The sequence below is a fragment of the Pleurodeles waltl genome, chromosome 6 (genome assembly GCF_031143425.1).
Source record: "Pleurodeles waltl isolate 20211129_DDA chromosome 6, aPleWal1.hap1.20221129, whole genome shotgun sequence".
NCBI classification, from domain to species: Eukaryota; Metazoa; Chordata; class Amphibia; order Caudata; family Salamandridae; genus Pleurodeles; species Pleurodeles waltl.
The window spans coordinates 1,651,163,825-1,651,181,594 of NC_090445.1; positions in this window are offsets into that span (position 1 = coordinate 1,651,163,825).

The following is a 17,770-nucleotide window of genomic DNA, read 5'->3' on the forward strand; positions in this document are numbered from 1 at the left end:
GGGTCTGTTGGAGGCCTCATACCTAGAGTCCACATCCTCGGGTCTAAATGAAAGGTTGGAGAGGGCCCTGCCACCCCCCTCAGGGAGCCAATAATGGCACTAGGGACCGCCACCCCCAGGTCCTGCTATATCCCGGGGTGACAGCTCCCTGTCAAGTCAGAGCAAACACAACTCCGCTCCCACCAAGGAAGAGCAGTCAAACACCTCTCGCTTGATGAGAGTGGAGGTTTCCTTTTTTTCACTGCCTGCAGACATGTGGGTGGGGAAACAGAGGAAAGGATTGCTCTCACAGACAGGGAGCTGCATATTTAGCAGCTCCCTGTCTGTGACAGCAATGCCGGCTCCTTCAGGAGGCGGGGAGACTGCTGGGACTACGGGGGCCTTGAGGCTCCCCCCACGGTCCCATTGCACACGGGGTGTACTGGAGAGCACCCAGGAGAGATGGCTGTGCCGCGGGGGATAGGGTCCCTGGGGTCAAAATAAACACAAGAGGAACCGTACGTCTCCTCTCCTCCATTTAATTAATGCTGGACCCCGGAGGATGGGGTCCCCGGGGTGCTGACATCAGCCTGGAAAGTGGGTCTGAGCAGCCCCCCTCCCCTCAAAATCTAAATATATAATAAGGCTGGGCCCCAGGGGATGGGGACCTCAGGGCTGAAATCACCCCAGGGAATGGAGTGGGCCCCCTCTCCCACAAAAAAATATGTTAAGGATGGGCCCTGGGGGATGGAGTCCCCGGGGCCAAAATCGGCCTGGGGAGAGGCACTGCGCAGACCCCCCCCACCAATAAAAAAATCAAGATATTTTAAGGCCGGGTCCCAGTGGATGGGGTCCCCGGGGCCACAATCGGCCCAGAGAGGATGGCCACGTGGCTCCCTTCACCCATTGAATAGAGGTGGGCCCTGGGGGTAGCGGTCCCTGGTGCTGAAATTGGCCAGGGGAGAAGGGCTGCATAGCCCACCTCCCCCAGGGTTCTCCCTTTAAATTACTAAGAGTATGCAAATGTGCAATCACCTGGAAGCTCTGCCCACTTGGCCCCACACCGTATACCTTAGTAGTAAACATATGTCTTCCCCCCTTTTTCCAGGATGATGGACATCTTCCCAAAGGGCCCCCCAGTGCGTTTCCTGTTGATTTTTATGACACGTTCTTGATGCTGAGGAATATGAACACATCATCACAAAACAAAGAAGCACTTACTTCATATAGAAAAGAGGAAGGACCCAGGTTTGGTGGAGATTTACATCTTAGTAGTCACGCTGGCTTCTCTATAGGAGGATTCATCTTATCACAGAAGTCTGAAGAAAGATGCAAGAGGAACAATCACATTGCCAGATTCACACAAGGTCACTGGTGAAATTTCCTTATTGGATAAAATGGCTGGGGAGGTTCCATTGTGGTAGTGTCACTCACACAACTACTGACACACCCACACAGACACTCAAACACCCACTGAAAGACGCACTCAGAAACTCACTCAGACACTCATTCACCCACTCACAGTCCCATTCAGAGACTCATACACGCACTCACAGACCCACTCAGAGACTCATGCACACACTCACACACCCACTTAAGCACTCACGCACCCACTCATAGACCGACTTAGAGACTCAAGCACCCACTGAAAGACTCACACACACACACTCAGAGACCCACTCAGAGACTCAAGCAGCTACTCACAGACACACTCTGACACTCACGCACCCACTCATATACCCACTCAGACTCACACACTCACTCACAGACCCACTTAGACAATCATACACCCACTCACAGACCCACTCAGACATTCATGCACTCACTCACAGACCCACTCAGAATCTCACACATACACTCACAAACCCACAGACACTCGCACACTCTCACACCCACTGTCACAGCCAGCGACACCCTCTTACACCTACTCTCACACCCAGACACTCTCGTACCCACTGTCACATCCACATAGACCCTCTCACACCCATTCTCACACCCAGACAGACGCTCTCACACCCACTCTCACACCTAGAGACCCTCTCTCTGAAGCCCTGGGGTTCTGTTATACTATCCTACCATACACAGTATATTTGCCACCTTTGCAGACAACATTCAGTCAGTAAATGCATAAAAACTAAATAAATATACATTCATAACCATCACACTTCTTGTCTTAGAGTTTATGGTCATAGAAAGAAGCCTCAACCTATACTAGTTACACCAGCTGCTACTGGTTGTTTCCTTTGCCTGGATTACACTTCCTTATGTGCCCTAATGCTAATGCTACTGCTTGCTTAGCGTAGTATGACATGCACTTACTTCATTGATCTACTGCAGGGTGTTGAAGGATTTCCGACACTCCTCACTTCCTCCACTCATCGCTCAGTTTCTTGCAGGCGTCCTCTCATGAACCATCATTTAGCCCCATTCTTTTTAATGTTATATATGCCCATTGGCTCAATTTCTCCGGCTTCATGTGTTTCATGTTTACTGCTATACAGATGATGCCCAGGCAATTACCTTTTAACTAAAATTCAAGGCCTACGGTCCACAACTGCTTGAATAATATTGAGGACTGGTTGATGGCGGATCTTTTTAAATTAATCAAGGAGCAAAAGATTTAATTGGTGGCCCCTCGCCTTCAGCCTCGTCTGATTCCTGGTGGTCGATTTCAAGCGGCCACCATTAGTTCAGGTTCAGCAACTCAAAATTTTGAGCTTGTATTTTAGCACTCTCTTCATTTCAATCTCCAATAGGTAAGCTAACCTCATCTTGTTGTCTGTCTTTGAAAATTAAGGGCCAGATTTACAAGGCCCTTGTGCCTCGTTGCACCACACTAGCATCATTTTTTTTACCCTAATGTGGCGTTAAGGAGGCCATTTCTCTGTGCCATATTTACCAAGTGGCGCAAGGTATGCATTGTGCCACTTTGCAATTCCTTGCACCCCATTATACCTGCACACAGTATAATGTATACAAGGGGGGTGTTCCCACGCTGGGAGGCTGCAAAAAATGGCACAGTGAAATCAACAAGATTTCAGTGGCGGCCTGTCCTTTAGGGCAGAGGGGCCACCCCCCCCCCACGCACCTTTTGCCCTTCATGAAGAGTGTCTGTCAGGCTGAACAAAGGCCAGCCTGACAGACACTCTCCATGTTCAGCTCAGGCAGCCAGGAACAGACATGCACGATTTGCGCACACTCCTGGCTGCCTGAGCTGAACTTTGCTGGGCTGAGGAGGTCACAGCTCCTATGGGCGTGACCTCCTCGGCTCAGCAAAGGTGCCTCGAGGCCCTACCCTGGGTGACGAGGAAAGCGTCACCAATTGACACTCTCTCTCGGCGCTTCAGGTTTAAGCCCTGAAGCGCCTAGGGCGAGTGTCAATCAGTGACACTTCATCACAGAGTGGGGTGGGGTCAGCAGTCTCACTGACCCCATCCCACTCTGTGACGACGCTGGGACTGTTGCCTTTCCTCATTGGCTGACCAAAGGTCAGCCAAGGAGGGAAAGCAGCAGTTCCAACCCTCCTGGGACCTCGAGGCTGAAGGTAAGTGTGTGTGTGTATGTGTGTGATGTTTTAAATTGAATGTTTGGTGCGCGCGTGCATGTTTGAGTGTTATGATTGTTGTTAATGAATGTGCGTGTGTGTGTGTGAAAGAATGAGTGTGTGAGATCTTTTAAAATGAATGTTTGGTGCGTGCAGGTTTGAATGGTATGAGTGTTATTAATAGATGTGCGTGCGTGCGTGCATGTCTGTGTGTGAAAGAATGAGTGTGTGTGTGTGTGTGTGTGTGTATCCCACCCGCCCCCCTCCCTCCTAAAGCTGCCGGCAGCCACTGCAAGATTTCACTGCCATTTTTTACGCCATTTTTAATGCCTGCACGGGGCAGGTGTTAAAGTGACGGGCCCATAGCAACCCATGTGCCTTCCTAGTGCTTTGCTGCACTAGCGCCATAATTTATAGTGCTAATCCAGCAAAGTGTCACAATAGGGTCATAATTTATGACGCTATTGTGGAAACGACCACCGTGGTAAATGCGGCGCAACCATGGTGTTGTTAGGTGTGTCAGGGGTAGCGCAAGAAAAGTGGCGCATCGGGACCGTAGATTTGGCCCTAAGTACCTATCTCTTGCATAATATCGACCACTCAGACTTTCCTCTTCAAAAACTGTACTATAGTAATGCACTTTCTCTTCGCGGCTCAAAGGAACTATTCATCTCCTACATGACGTACAAACCATGGGCGGGCGGTCGGTCCTGGGACTCCCAGGCAGGGTTTTTTCCATACCTGTTCATTTTGCATCTCTGCACTGCCCTGTGGTGGTGGAACAATTTTCAGAGTAGCAGTGTTGGCCAGTGATTCCACTTAGCTGAATTCACCGAAGTTCTGAACAAAAGATTTTTTTACTAAACAAGGAATAGTGCAAGCAGTCAGGCCCTTTCCATAAAGGGGTGGTGACCCCAAGTGTTGCCCCCCCCCCCTTGACATTTTTGAAAACAGTGAGCCTTTAAAAACACATTTCCCCAAAACATGAGGACAACGCGACTTGCTGGCTTCTTTAGAGAAATCTCATCCCTGATCTGAATGGCACTTGATACTGGGAAACCAGCAGAAACAAGTTACCCGAAAACCAGCTCAGTTTTACTGAGTTCCTTTTTTTATATGAAATACTGTTCAAAGTTTACAGAATGACTGTCTCTTTTAAAGATAAACCTGAAAGTGATTCCCCTAGGCTCAAGGAAGGCTGTTTTGTAAACGCATAGATCCTTTCAGAACTGTGCTCATTTTAATAATAGGTCTGGCTAGCGGTATTCATAAACATACAGAGACTCTTTTAACTTTAAGCACAATATCCATCCTTTTGTGTCATCTCTTTCCCTCTTAAAGGATATTCTATATGATCTATATTGTTTATTGTGTTTTTGTTTAAACTCCTGTGTATACTAAACCTGAGCAATTATGGATGTGTTATATATATTTATCGATATATTTGTTTTCTGTTACTTGTAAGTGTGGTCGAATTGTTCATGTTAGATGTGCATAGTACGTTGTGACTTTGTGAGGTTTGAATTGACCTTAATAAAAAATGTAAACTGGCATAAAGAAATGTGAATGGCATTTTTCGAAAATGTAATGCTTATTTCGATAAAAAAAGAAACAATCCCCAAAACATTTGATCAAGCATTGCAAAAAATTCATTCAACATTTTCATGACCACCGGAGCCCTTAATTATAATATTATACATAACAGAAGTGCAAGCAATTTCCTAGAAATGTGTTAGCACTTAATTACATCAATTATTATCATCGCAAACTGTACATATGTAATTCTTGGCTTCGTAAGTCCGTTTCTAAGCAGCTAGGGGAACATATTCGGCCTGTCGGTGCCTGTTTGAGCTCCACGTGCAGTGAAACACCCTAATCCCAGTCCCCCCTGCACAGCTGCTCCCCCAGGTGAATCCCTTCTGGGCTAGAAAGGAAGGAGCCATATGGAGTAGGTGAAGCAGATGCTGAGACCAGCCATAAACCTTCCTGAGGTCAATGGCTTTACATCAGTTTCCAACAATCCAGACACAGAGACTTAATGACCCAGTTGTAATACCACCGCATTACTGGTTTTAGGTTAAGAGTAGATTATGGCTGAATACAAGAGGCGTTCTATGCTACCAGCGCGCTATGACATCCAAGCGCGCACAGGCGTGGGTTGCGCGCTGCACCTGTGCTTTACTTCAGCCTGAAGTCAGTGTGGTGGCAAGAGGGATAATTTCTATCAGATGAGTGATGGATACTCAAGGGTATTATCATTAAGGGCCTGTGGTAGGGCTCTCAGCATTGTCAACAGTTCTTCACTCAATCCAATGGTCCAGGACATAAAGAGAGTCTTTGTTAGCACAGCAAGAAGCCTTCAAAGATGGCTGAGGTGGGTGTGTGCAGCAGGCTGGCTGTATTTAGACAAATACACCACTGTGAAACAGAAGAACAGATAACGTATTCCACCGTGTTTTGTCAAAGAAACCCTACCTGCATCATCAGTAAAATATTTTCTTCTTGTCTAATACATGGCTAGATAGTGTTACCTCTGAGAAAGATGTCAAAGATGAGAAGACTAAAGCAAAAAAAACAAGAAACATAATGGAAGAAAAAGAAACCAAGTATTAATCAAATCATTTTGGAATGACTGTATCACTGCCTTCAAGTGGTGTTTTGACTGCAGCATAAAATAAATATCATTGCAAAGCCATTGAAATTCGAGTCACCAAGGCATGAGGCCAGGGTGAATAAAAATACAGAGTTAATGGTGCAATATTGACATTTCCAGAATAAATAGATTGCACGTACACCACTGCAGTTTTGCACTAACATTTCTAGGTTACATGCATTGCAGAGGTAGTGGTGCAATTTTACACCAACCTCCAGATTAGACAGATTGCACAAGGTGCCAGTGCAATGTAGCATATTTCCTTATTACGTGGTTTGCATAGCTGCTAGGAAGATGTTGCGCTGGCCTTTGAAACAATCAACTGCACAGAGTGTTGTTTTTAAACCTGTTGGGAGGTGCTAATGTTTGCGAAATTGGAATGGAATCAGTGCAAACTCTGTAATTGGAAACAGTGATGTAAAATTACAAAAGTAAAATATGTGTAATCCGAGGTAATGAGTGTAATTGAGTCTTTGCCTCATCATGAAATGAGCTAATAATGGAAGAAAAGAAATGAAAAAGAAGATAACGCAAAAGTAATGTAAAAAGAAAGCCAATAAAAGATGGGTTGGAAATAAGGAAAAGGGTTTGTGGATAAAAATGAGGTCAAGAAAAGGTAAATTCAAGGTGTAAAGAAGCAATTTAATGATGTTGAAATGTTTAAAGGCAGCACAAAAGATACAGGAAGAAACCTAACCAGAGGTACTTTGTCGTGTGGGACAAAAGACACATTCCTACAACAGAACATCTAAGGGATGCTGAAAACTTTGACATTAAAAGAAATAGGACATTGGGCCTCATTACGAGTCTGGCGGTCCCAGCACCATACTTGGCGGTTGTACCGCGTTGGGACCTGGCGGTCTGGCGGTTGCAGTGTTCCTAATTTGCCAGGACAGCGGTGCAAGCAGCGCTGCCCTGGGGATTACAACCTTGTTCTCTGCCAACCATTTCATGGCGGTAGCACCATTTCATGGCGGTAGCACCACCATGAAAAGGCTGGTGGAGAACGGAAGCAGGGGGGCCCAGGGTGACCTCTGCACTGCCCATGCACTGGGCATGGGCAGTGCTAGGCCCCCCCTGGCCTGAACCATTGCAATGTTCACTGTCTGTTTTGCAGACAGTGAACATTGCAAGGGTGCTGGTGCACCCTGCATCCTACAGCATTTCCGCCGGCTTGATTACGAGCCGGAGACAATGGTGTAGGCTGTTTCCCACTAGGCCAGTGGTCGGAAACTTAGGTTTCCGCCCACTGGCCTAGCGGGAACTCATAATGTGCCTGGCAGGGTGGTAGCCACTATGGCGACAACATCGCTATTGGAAGTCCAGCAGACGGCCTACACCATCTGCTGAACTCGTAATTAGGCCCATTTTCTTTAAAAACTCTGTTAAAAATCATTGTCTGTACTCTGGCCCACACACAAGGCCCTACAGTGCTCCATGGGATACCATCCATGACATGCCATCACTTACCATGTGTGTCCTATTGAGTGTCCTCGCCCACCACACAGTTGGCTCGAGGCTTCCCGAAGAGGCCTGATGTTATAGATTCTGGTGTTCTATATATGAACCACATATGTGGCAAGGCAGTCACTTGAGAGGGGTTTCTGACCACACAAGACTTTACATTAGCTGTTGTTTGTAGCTGAACCTGGCTCTTGTGTGTCCTTTAAACCTAATATTCTGTGCCATACCTGTGGAAATGTTGTCCCTCTCGCCAAAAACATCTGGATGGACAATCTACAGAATATTTTTTGATTGAGCATGGCAACAATGCTCTTGGTTTGAGCATATGTACAACTCACTGGGTGTATTCAGACTGCAGACATTTATTGTGATCTATTAGCTACGGTGGTGTGACAAGCCCAATTATTACTTATTTATGAAGTTTTGTATCACACCAAAATTGTTACCTAGTGTTCACTTCACTGGTAGCATGGTAGAATCATGGTTCTACTTGACTGAACCCCTGTACAAAAAGTCATTTTGCAGAGTATATAATGGTTTATTCCCAGGGAGGTGTTGGAGGAAGTTACAGATTGTTATAGAGTTTGGAACTTTGACTCCCAGACATCTTCCTCCATAGTTTTAGAATTTTTAATCTTTGTTGAATACGATTAGAAGAGACTCAGTGGAGGTCTCAAGTTGGCTTGTGACACCATACTTTCAGTTTTGCTTTCTGCAGGTCGGTGCCATTTAGAACTTTAGTTCAATTTGGTGAATTAGGTTGACCTGGTACTTCAACTCCCAGAATCATTGAGTTTTTAAATGCTTAGGACTTGACAACAGGTTCTCTGTTACCCTGATGCACCCGGCAAACCTACCCTTGGAGTGCAGTAAAAAGCTTATTAGGTTCTGCAGACCAGACAGCACCCCTACAAGACAGCGCAGGCTGTCTGGTTGTGAAAGCAAAGAACATACAGGGACTTGCATCCTGCCCGCTGCTTACCATTGGTCGGATTTAATGTCAATCTTATTTGCTTGTTTCTTATTTAATTACGTGCCTTGTTCATTATGTGTTTGGCCCACCCCTGGAGTAAAGTCTTTTTAATAGCGCCCTTCCACTGCTCACTGTTAGGGACCTACCTAATTCTAATTTTGTATTGATTTACTGATCCGTTTCAGATTGGTAAATAAAACAAAAGAACAGGAAGGTGCTTACGCCTTTTTGCAAGATCACATGCGTGGTCATGCATGCTTGCATAACGATGCTTGTGCTTGCTTGTGTCATGATGAATCTGTGTACCTAGAAAAGGATGAATGGGCATGTCATTGTGCTCATCTTTTTTAAATGAATTTTAATTTTGTTCACGATGTACAGCTGACGCTATGCAGCAAAAGATATTTGGAAGAGACAATTGGTGCCAGAGGCAAGACCTATGGGCTTTGCTAATGCTTGTTTTTATAAGACATGAAGAACAAGCTATCATCTTTGAGAGTTCAGGAGCATGCTCATGACTCTTAGAATCGTAGCTGCCAGCTGCCTCCTGTCATGAAGTTCATCGTCAGCCAGTAAGTATTCAATTCCAGCAAGATTCTTTGGAGCAAATTTACAATGAAGTGATGCAGGCCACATCCTGGGGACCTTCTTTGAAAATCAAACTCAATTCCATATAATATGAACCAAAACAGTCAGGCACATATCAAAGTGAGAATGAATAGCGCTTATCTGGGCTACAAGCAGCCAAGAAGGGGCTAAGTTAGCCATACTGCTCAAGGATTTTGTTGTGCTACTGCTCATTGGTATGTTTTGCAACAAGATTTGTAGTATGCTTTATGAAGGACTTTTGGGTACTGAAGATTTTGTCTCAGGTATATGGTTTTATGGGGCTCCTAAATGAACTAGAGAAACTGCCAAAGCATCATTTTTGCCTCCGGGCCCAACACAGAATGTATACATTTGAATCTGTTTCCTAAACGCCAGGAAATTACTCCAATCTTCAAGTGGCACAATGGATTGGAATGTGCATGCCTCAGTTAAGCCCTGTTATATTCAATGGCAAAGGTGTGTTATGTTTTATTGCTTACATGTATGGCTACTATGTCCATTTGTGCTGCATGTACCTTTAAATTGTAGAATATTTAATGTGATTCTGTCAGAATCAGAACTTTACGTATAAGGGATTCTCCTGGAGTCAATTAAACTGTGGCTGGTGAAGGGAAGGATCACGTTGGTCCGATCTACAATAAATCTATATTTATTCATCATCAATACCGCAGAGTGCAGTGTAATTACTTCATTTTGGGAACGAGCTCCAGCCACAATGATAACACTGCTCAGACCTTCAAGATAACACTGTGGACCTGGCGTGTTCTAGTGGTGACCTCATCAAGTCACTAGTTGACCCACACAGGAAAAAGTGGAAGAGAAAGTCTTGCAATTTTCAAGAGATCAGCACCTGGAGTCCAGAACTATGAGGAGACAGTGAGTACTTGTACATTACCATAAGGAAACATAAAACGCGCATTGTGGCTCCAGCGTATTTTCATACTGCCACGTGTTTTGCTGTTTCACGCGCTACAACTTGCGCACGCGTTTACATACGGCAGGAGAGGCCAACAAATAAAAGTATAGGTACAATACGATCAATTCTTAAATAAAAGAAACATACCTCACTTCCCAGATACTCACTACTGGTAGCAACATCTCTCCCAGAGGACTCTTTTCCTCACGACGTCGTTGATTAGAGGAATGAACCTTAGCACTTTCTGGTTGCTGGAAAAAGGAAAAGAGAAAGAGGACTTTACTTTTTAAATTGCTTAGAACATTTCAGTGCCTGAAACTTGTTTTTGCTATTTTGTTAGCACACTTCTGTGACTGGAAATTATTTAAATACAGAAATAATAAATAATATATATACCTCATCAACAGTTCTTTATTACTATGGCATTGTCAATCAACATTCCTTCACCATTTCTAGATCAGCATGGCCAATCATCTATCTAATGGGAAGAATGGATAGACATTTTTGAGAATTATTTAGTGGCATTAGACGGTCAGTCTTTTTGTTCCCAAAGGAAAAAAAAACTCTTATTAAGCACCATCGGTAAGGAGGCACACCATATATTTAAATACTTACCCCAAAAACTAGGAGATGTTGACCAACCAATAGAGGATATGTATAAAGAGGCCAAATTGTGCTTAGGAAAAAGGTTTGCTAAAGAAGAGAGCATTGTATTGTCACATTATACATTTTACACCAGGCATCAGAAAATGGGAGAGTCATTGGAAGACTTCATTTCAGGTTTGTGAGAATTATCAGTGAAGCACAAGTTTGGTCCAATTAACGAAGAATTGATTTGTGACCAGCTCATTATTCAGTGCAGAAGCAAAAAAACTCAAGAACGACTATGGGCAGCAAAAAAAACATCACTCAAGGATTCAATGACTATTGCAATAAATTAGAGAGGAATCAGAACAATGCATGTAAGAAATAAATAAAAAAAGATAACATGAACAATGAAGGAGATGTAGCTGTTGTAACTAGAAAAGATGATGCTCTTGGGTATGTGGGGGAAAACCGCAAACAATACAATAAGGCTCAAAAAACAACTAAGTCAAGGGTATGCTCAAGGTTTGGAAGTTCAGCACATACTAGTGGGGCTAAGTGGTATTTTTCAGTGAACGAAGAATGTAGGAAGTGTGGTCGAAATAAAAGGACATTATGCTCGCATGTGCAGGGATGGAAGCAAATCACGAGAGGAAGTCACAGAAGGATATACAGAGGAAGACTACAAGGAAGATCGAGTACTAATGGTACAACCTGAAGTGGAGAAGTTAAGAGAAGTTAGACCTAAAGCGTCGTTTGTCATTTTAGACAAAGAAGTGGAACTATTGGTGGACTCAGAATCACTCTACACAATTGTACAGAAAGCAATGTGGGAAAAGGATTGGCCACAAACAGAACATTAATACAAGAGGACATCAGGGATCAAAAAGAGATGTTATCTATTGAATTCAGGCCTCAGTGTATTGAAGGAAAGGTTTATGTGGCTGAAGACAGATCACCCATATTGGGTTGGGTACACCAGTATGACTTGCACTTGTAATTGGCACATATTCTACTGACAAGGTGTTAGTTGTAGATGACTTGAGTGTGGAAGAGATATTGAGTGAAGCAAAGGCAGGTTTGATGAAAGATTGGGAGAGTTGAAGGGATACATAAACAAAATAATTTTACAAGAAGGCATTGTTCCACTAAAACACAAAGTAAGGAGAGTTCCAGTAGTGGTGAGGGGGGGGGGTAAAAAAAATATTAGACGATATGTTAAAGGAAGGGACCATGGAACCACTGAAGCCTCCCCATGGGTTTCTCCAGTAGTCATAACGAAGAAAAGTGAAGGAAAGCTTGGCTCTGTGTGGACTTGCGCAGTCTGAACCAATATTTCCTGGCAGATACATTCCCTTTCCCGAACATAAACGAACTTCTGTCATTACTTAAGGGTGGTAGGTTTTTTCTAAATTAGAACTGAAAAGCGCTCACAATCAAGTAAGATTCCATGATGAATCCAGAGCACTCACAGCTTTCATAACGATAGAGGGCACGTTCTTGAGGACGCCGTTTGGGTTGTCTTCAGCTGTGAGCGGGTTTCAAAGAATAATGTCAGGAGTTTTTAAAGGAGTACAGAATGTAACATACTTCCAAGATGATCGTGTTTGGGCAGATGGTAAGAGCGCATAATCAAGTGTTAAGGTCTGTATTGGGCAAATAAAAAGAGCCTGGGCTAACCCCTAGAAGAAACAAGTATACATTTTTAGTCGAGGAGATTGATTATCTGGAACACACAATCTCAGGGGAGGGGATCAGACCCAAGGAGGATTTGCTGAAAGCCATTAGGTCTGCACCAGTTCCCTGTGATAAGGACCAATTGCTATCCTTTAAGGGTATTATAGAATAATATAGCAAGTTTGTTGACAACTTTGCACAGAAGACAGAGGAATTGAGGATTCTGTTGTGCAAAGGCTGTACCTTCAAATGGAGAAGGCTCAACAGAAAGTGTTTGATGTAGTGAGGGAAGACATATGCAAAGCAAGTAGTTTGACACCTTTTGATACCCGGTGTAAAACCATTTTGAAGGCAGATGCCAGTGCATGTGGAGTGGGAGCTGTTCTATCACAATTTTGAGGAAAAAAAGAGGAGACTGCAGCTTTTGCTTCGCGCTCGTGAAGCGTTCAGAACTTTTCTCAGGGATATAGATTTCCACTTACACACTGATCACAAGCCATTTCTCAAAGTGTTGAGTCTGGGTGGAGCAGGCAAAGGATCTGCTAGATTAGCAAGGTTATCTTTGAGGCTCCAAGAGTATTGTTTCAAGGTAGAACATATTCCTGATTGAAAAAATACACAAGCAGACTGTTGTTCAAGGCTATCAGTAGATTGAAAAGAAATGGATAGAATTGATATTTTAACCAAGGAGGAAGAGGGAACTGTAGCATGGTTAAGTGATGTTGAAGAATGTGGGGGGGACTTTTACAGCTAAAGATTAGAAGAGATATTTGGAGAATAATTTAGCTCTCAAGGGGGTAGTAAGCATGATAGTAGAGGTTAAAAGGAGAGAGATTACAGTTGCTCTGTCCTTGAGAACATATGTAAAAGTTGGGGATGAACTAACATTAGTAGATGAGAATATGATCATGAGAAATGACAAATTTGTGCCACCGGAGAGTCTAAAAACGATTGCTAGCCTGGCTCATGAGGATCATTGGGGGCAGACTATGACTAGGAAAAGAGTCAAAGAAAATTTCTAGTGGCCAGGTATGGATATGGTAACTCAATGGGTGGAAGATTGTAAGGCTTGTAAAGAAAGTGAAAAAAGGATGAGGACTGGAGTGCAGGGTGTGCAAGGCCATGTACAGGATCCAGGATCACCATGGAGTGCAGAATTTTTAGATTGTATCGGCCCCATGCAAGGTCTCAAAAACAGTTTTCAAGAATGCCATGGTCATTGTTGATGTTCACTCCAGATGGGTAGTGGTCAAATTTTTACCTGAAATCACTACTAGAAGTACTATAGAAACACTGGATGAGGTGTTTCAAAAGGAGGGGATTCGTCATCTTTAATAATGGATAATGGTACAGAGCTCACTTGGCATGAGATGAAGAGGTTTCTGGAGAATTGTGGAATTAAACATCATCGCACAGCGTTGTACAATCCCCAGGCAAATGAAATGGTGGAAAGAGTCAACCAGTTGGTGAAGGGTACTATACTTATGGCCACTCAATGTGGAAAAGAAGTGAAGGAGATGGTAAATGAGATGGTGTGGTCTCATGGCACTATAGTTAACAGAGCAACCAGTGTGCCTCCTTTTGAGAAAATGAGGTGCAGGAAACCGGGCACAAAGTTGACTTCAGCTTGGATGACATACAATAGTTTTAAGAAAAGTGAGACTGAAGAGCGGAAGGAGAGTAAAAGATACTTTAAAGAAGATGTTTGGGTGAAAATAAAGTATGGAAGGGTCACTGTAGGACTATCTAAATTTTGGGGCCCGTTCAAAGTAAAGAAAGTTAGAGAGGGGTATGTGGAGGTGGAGAATGGCAACAAATGGAATAAAAGGAAAGTGGCTTTGTATCAAAGAGGGGTGTGGTTGGTGTGAATGTGAGATATAACAATGCAGGTTTCAACAGTTACATGATGATGAGTGTTTGTAAGTGATTCAAAAGGAAAGGAGAGTAGAGATGCTGAGAAGTCAGGAGGAGAGGCTGTTGGTAGAGAATGTGAGTGCAATGTCAATCTGTGCTGCATGTACCTTTAAATTGTAGAATGTTTAATGTGATTCTGTTACAATCAGAACTTTACGTATTGGAGATTCTCCTGGAGTCAGTTAACTTGTGGCTGGCAAAGGGAAGGATCACACTGGTCCGATCTACAATAAATGTATATTTATTCATCGTCAATACCGGAGTGTGCAGTGTAATTACTTCATGCCCACAAACGAGGAAGCTCAGATGGTTACTGCAACCATTGTAACATCTTGAGTTTCAATGGGAACTGCAAATCATTCTTAAGTGAGCTATTACTGAAGACGAACATCACCAACTTCAGCATAGATATCCTGAGGGGAATAGGTGGTGGATGGAGCACTGGGGAAGGAGGGGGTAATTGATCCCAGGGGGTATAAGGCTGTGAATTTATTATGACCCTGAGGGACAGAGACTCACAGAAAAAAATGCTGTATTTTCTTTTAGTGGAAGAAAACAGGAGTACAGTGAGCCACTCCCTAATGGCCCATAAATAACGTCTTGTTTCTCGGTTTGGGTGGGTGGGAGAAGGTGTCAAGGTAGGTGTGGTGGATTCCAAAGAAGCCTAAAAGTCCCTCCCGCTAATCCCGATAAAGGGTCACACTGTGGATACGTATGCACTTTTAGAGAGCCCCTGGCTGCTAATAGAATGCTGGAACCCATGCATAAGATACCATTTTAAAAGGGATATTTGGGTATAACTGCAATGTTTACCCTGTTAGATATGTTCAGAGCCACCAAATCTATACAATAATTGTGAGAAAGCATGTATGTCACTTTGAGTGCCATCTTACCTCGAAAATGTACTCATTTTTTTACACGAGGAGCGCACAGCTTTAAAAAGTGTGAAGAGCATTGGCGTAGAGTGAGATTACAGGAAGTACGCTGATGCTGCTCTTCAGTTGCACCCTGCATGTTGCTGGAAGTCTCCCTCGCGCAGGTGAGGCTTGGTATGTGAAATACTCTTTGATGGCACGCGCACTTCACAGTGCAGCAGACTCCAAGCCTGACCCAAAGCCCTGCTCTCCTAAAATGTTAGTGGAACGCGTGGCTAATTCACTCCTGGAATTTCACTCTTTTGAGCTCGAGCTCAGGGATGCAGCTTCACTGCTCTTCCAGGAAGATGGGCTCCTGTCCCCTGGCTCCCCCTCGTGTGCCCATCCTGTCTCTCTTTGATCTCGGTAGCAAGCTGGCTTCATTCATTATATCTGAAGCAAGGCTGCTCGGGGAGCCGGCTTGCACGAGGCGGGCAGGAAGCGCAGAGATGAAACAGATTGAATACGCGCACGCGCCCGTCGCGGATTGGGCCGGAGGGGATCTCCAGCTAAGCCTGTAGATTTGCATTTGGTTAAACACCAATGAGCAACAGATGTGTCTGGCGGGAAACAACGGTTTCCCATTGGGCGCGCGTCTACATCACTGAAGTCTCCATCAGTGATGCCACGCTCTCTGACAGACTTGGTGGAGGAGGTCAAAGGTTGTGTGCGCACATTTAAATATGCACCCAGATTTTGCGAGGCATTTCACATGTGGTGCTCCTAGGGGCGTGGCAAAAGCAGAGGCAGATGTGTCCAGAATTCACAGATGCTAGTTAAACTAATTAGAGAAAACACCAACACCAAATAGCCACCAGAGGGCGGTAGATTGGAGCAAAAGACCTCTGGTAGAACCTTGTCGCTAGAGGAAAAGAGGGTCCAAACGGAAAAATATAACGTGTTCCCTGGCTTTGAAAATCTCATCTGGTTCATTTATCTGGCTGAAAAATAACCCTGCAGAGGACTCCTGGAAGGGAAGTTGCAAAGCATTGAGAGCCCTACTCTGTGCCCTCCTTGCACTGATGCCCCCTTACACAATTACTCCTGGAAAGGCTGAGCATTTAGATATGCACATCCCAAGAAATACAATTCTTCACATTTCCTTTAAGGCGCACTCAGAATCCACTCCCTGCCCCATGTGCGGGGACGAACGTGTGTCTATTGACATGAAGAGGGCAGTGTCGTTCTCCTCACGTGGTCTCTTTAAACCGGTGACTACTAACACACCCCGTGGGCACCTGCTGAACAAGAGTTTAAGGGGAGATTGGGTCAACCACGATTCAGCCATTGCATGTAGGCGCTGTAAATGAAACAGGGCCTGCGTGCAGCAACTCTGTGCACGTGCATTAGCGAAGCACAATCTGGTGCTTACACAGTTGTGTGGGAACTTGCGCATCTGGAACCAAATGGTTGCCATAATATTTATTTGCCACAAGATACAGGAATTATGTGGCATGAGAGAACCAAGTTAAGCAGAATGGTCGACTAAATTAAGTAGCAAGAAAAGGCAAAGTGTTCAACGAAATATGTAATAGTATGAAGGAATGTCACTTCACTATTTTGTCACATTTACCAACGTTGCACGGTCAAAAGTTTTATCCAATTAATATCGGTTTGCTTTCAGCAACTGAAAGGTGGCCAGCCTCTGCGCTGCAAAAGGCCTGTTACTATGCAACAACGTGTGTTGTAGCGTTTCATGAACTTTTGGTCTGCTTCAACTGGAAATATATTTTTTTAAAAGTCTGCAAAATATGCAGTTGTGTTATGTGGCAAGTGTGAAAATACTTTAATGTGTAAAATGCCGCAGCTGCAGAATCCCATAATTCCAACGGCCCTGCATGTAGGGCTCATCAGAATAATATTAGATCTCTTATGTGGTACTTACTTCTCCCAGTTGTAACTTTGTGAAACGTGTTGTTATTCCTCAAATGACCAACGCGGCCTGTGAATAGAGTTGTCATCCATCTGAAAGAAAAACACCAGCTACTTGTGCGGGCACTGGGGCTCTGGAAGGACCAAGCGTAAATCATGGATTATAAGCGTAATTTTTTCTGCATTTTTCTAAGCACAATTCTTCCTCGATTTCCCTTAAAAATAGGAATAACATAGAGCACATACGTTAACATTATTTTTACGAATTTTCTTCTTTTGTTTGTTGCTATCAGGTTAGATTTCAGTAGAGAAAAATACTCAACTTGAATGATTTTATTACTATTTCCGCCTGACTTGGCATGAAAATGCCAGTCCAGGGCAATACAGTATTGGTCAAGTGGCAACCCTATTTGTGTATGGGCTCTGCTGCCTAACTGGGCCCAAGTCACCCGTTTGCAACGTAGTGGCTTAGCAATGGTGAAGGCGGTCCTGATGCAGGCAAGGAAAAGTGGTCCTTTGCCCGCACAGTGGTTATGAGAGTCACAATTTGTGTGCAATTGGCCTCTCATACCTTTGGGACCTGGTGCAACTGCACCTGCTGCACTATTGATAGATGCGACATGCTGCTAACAGTTTTATGAAGTTTACAGGACCCTGATTGGGGGGGGAT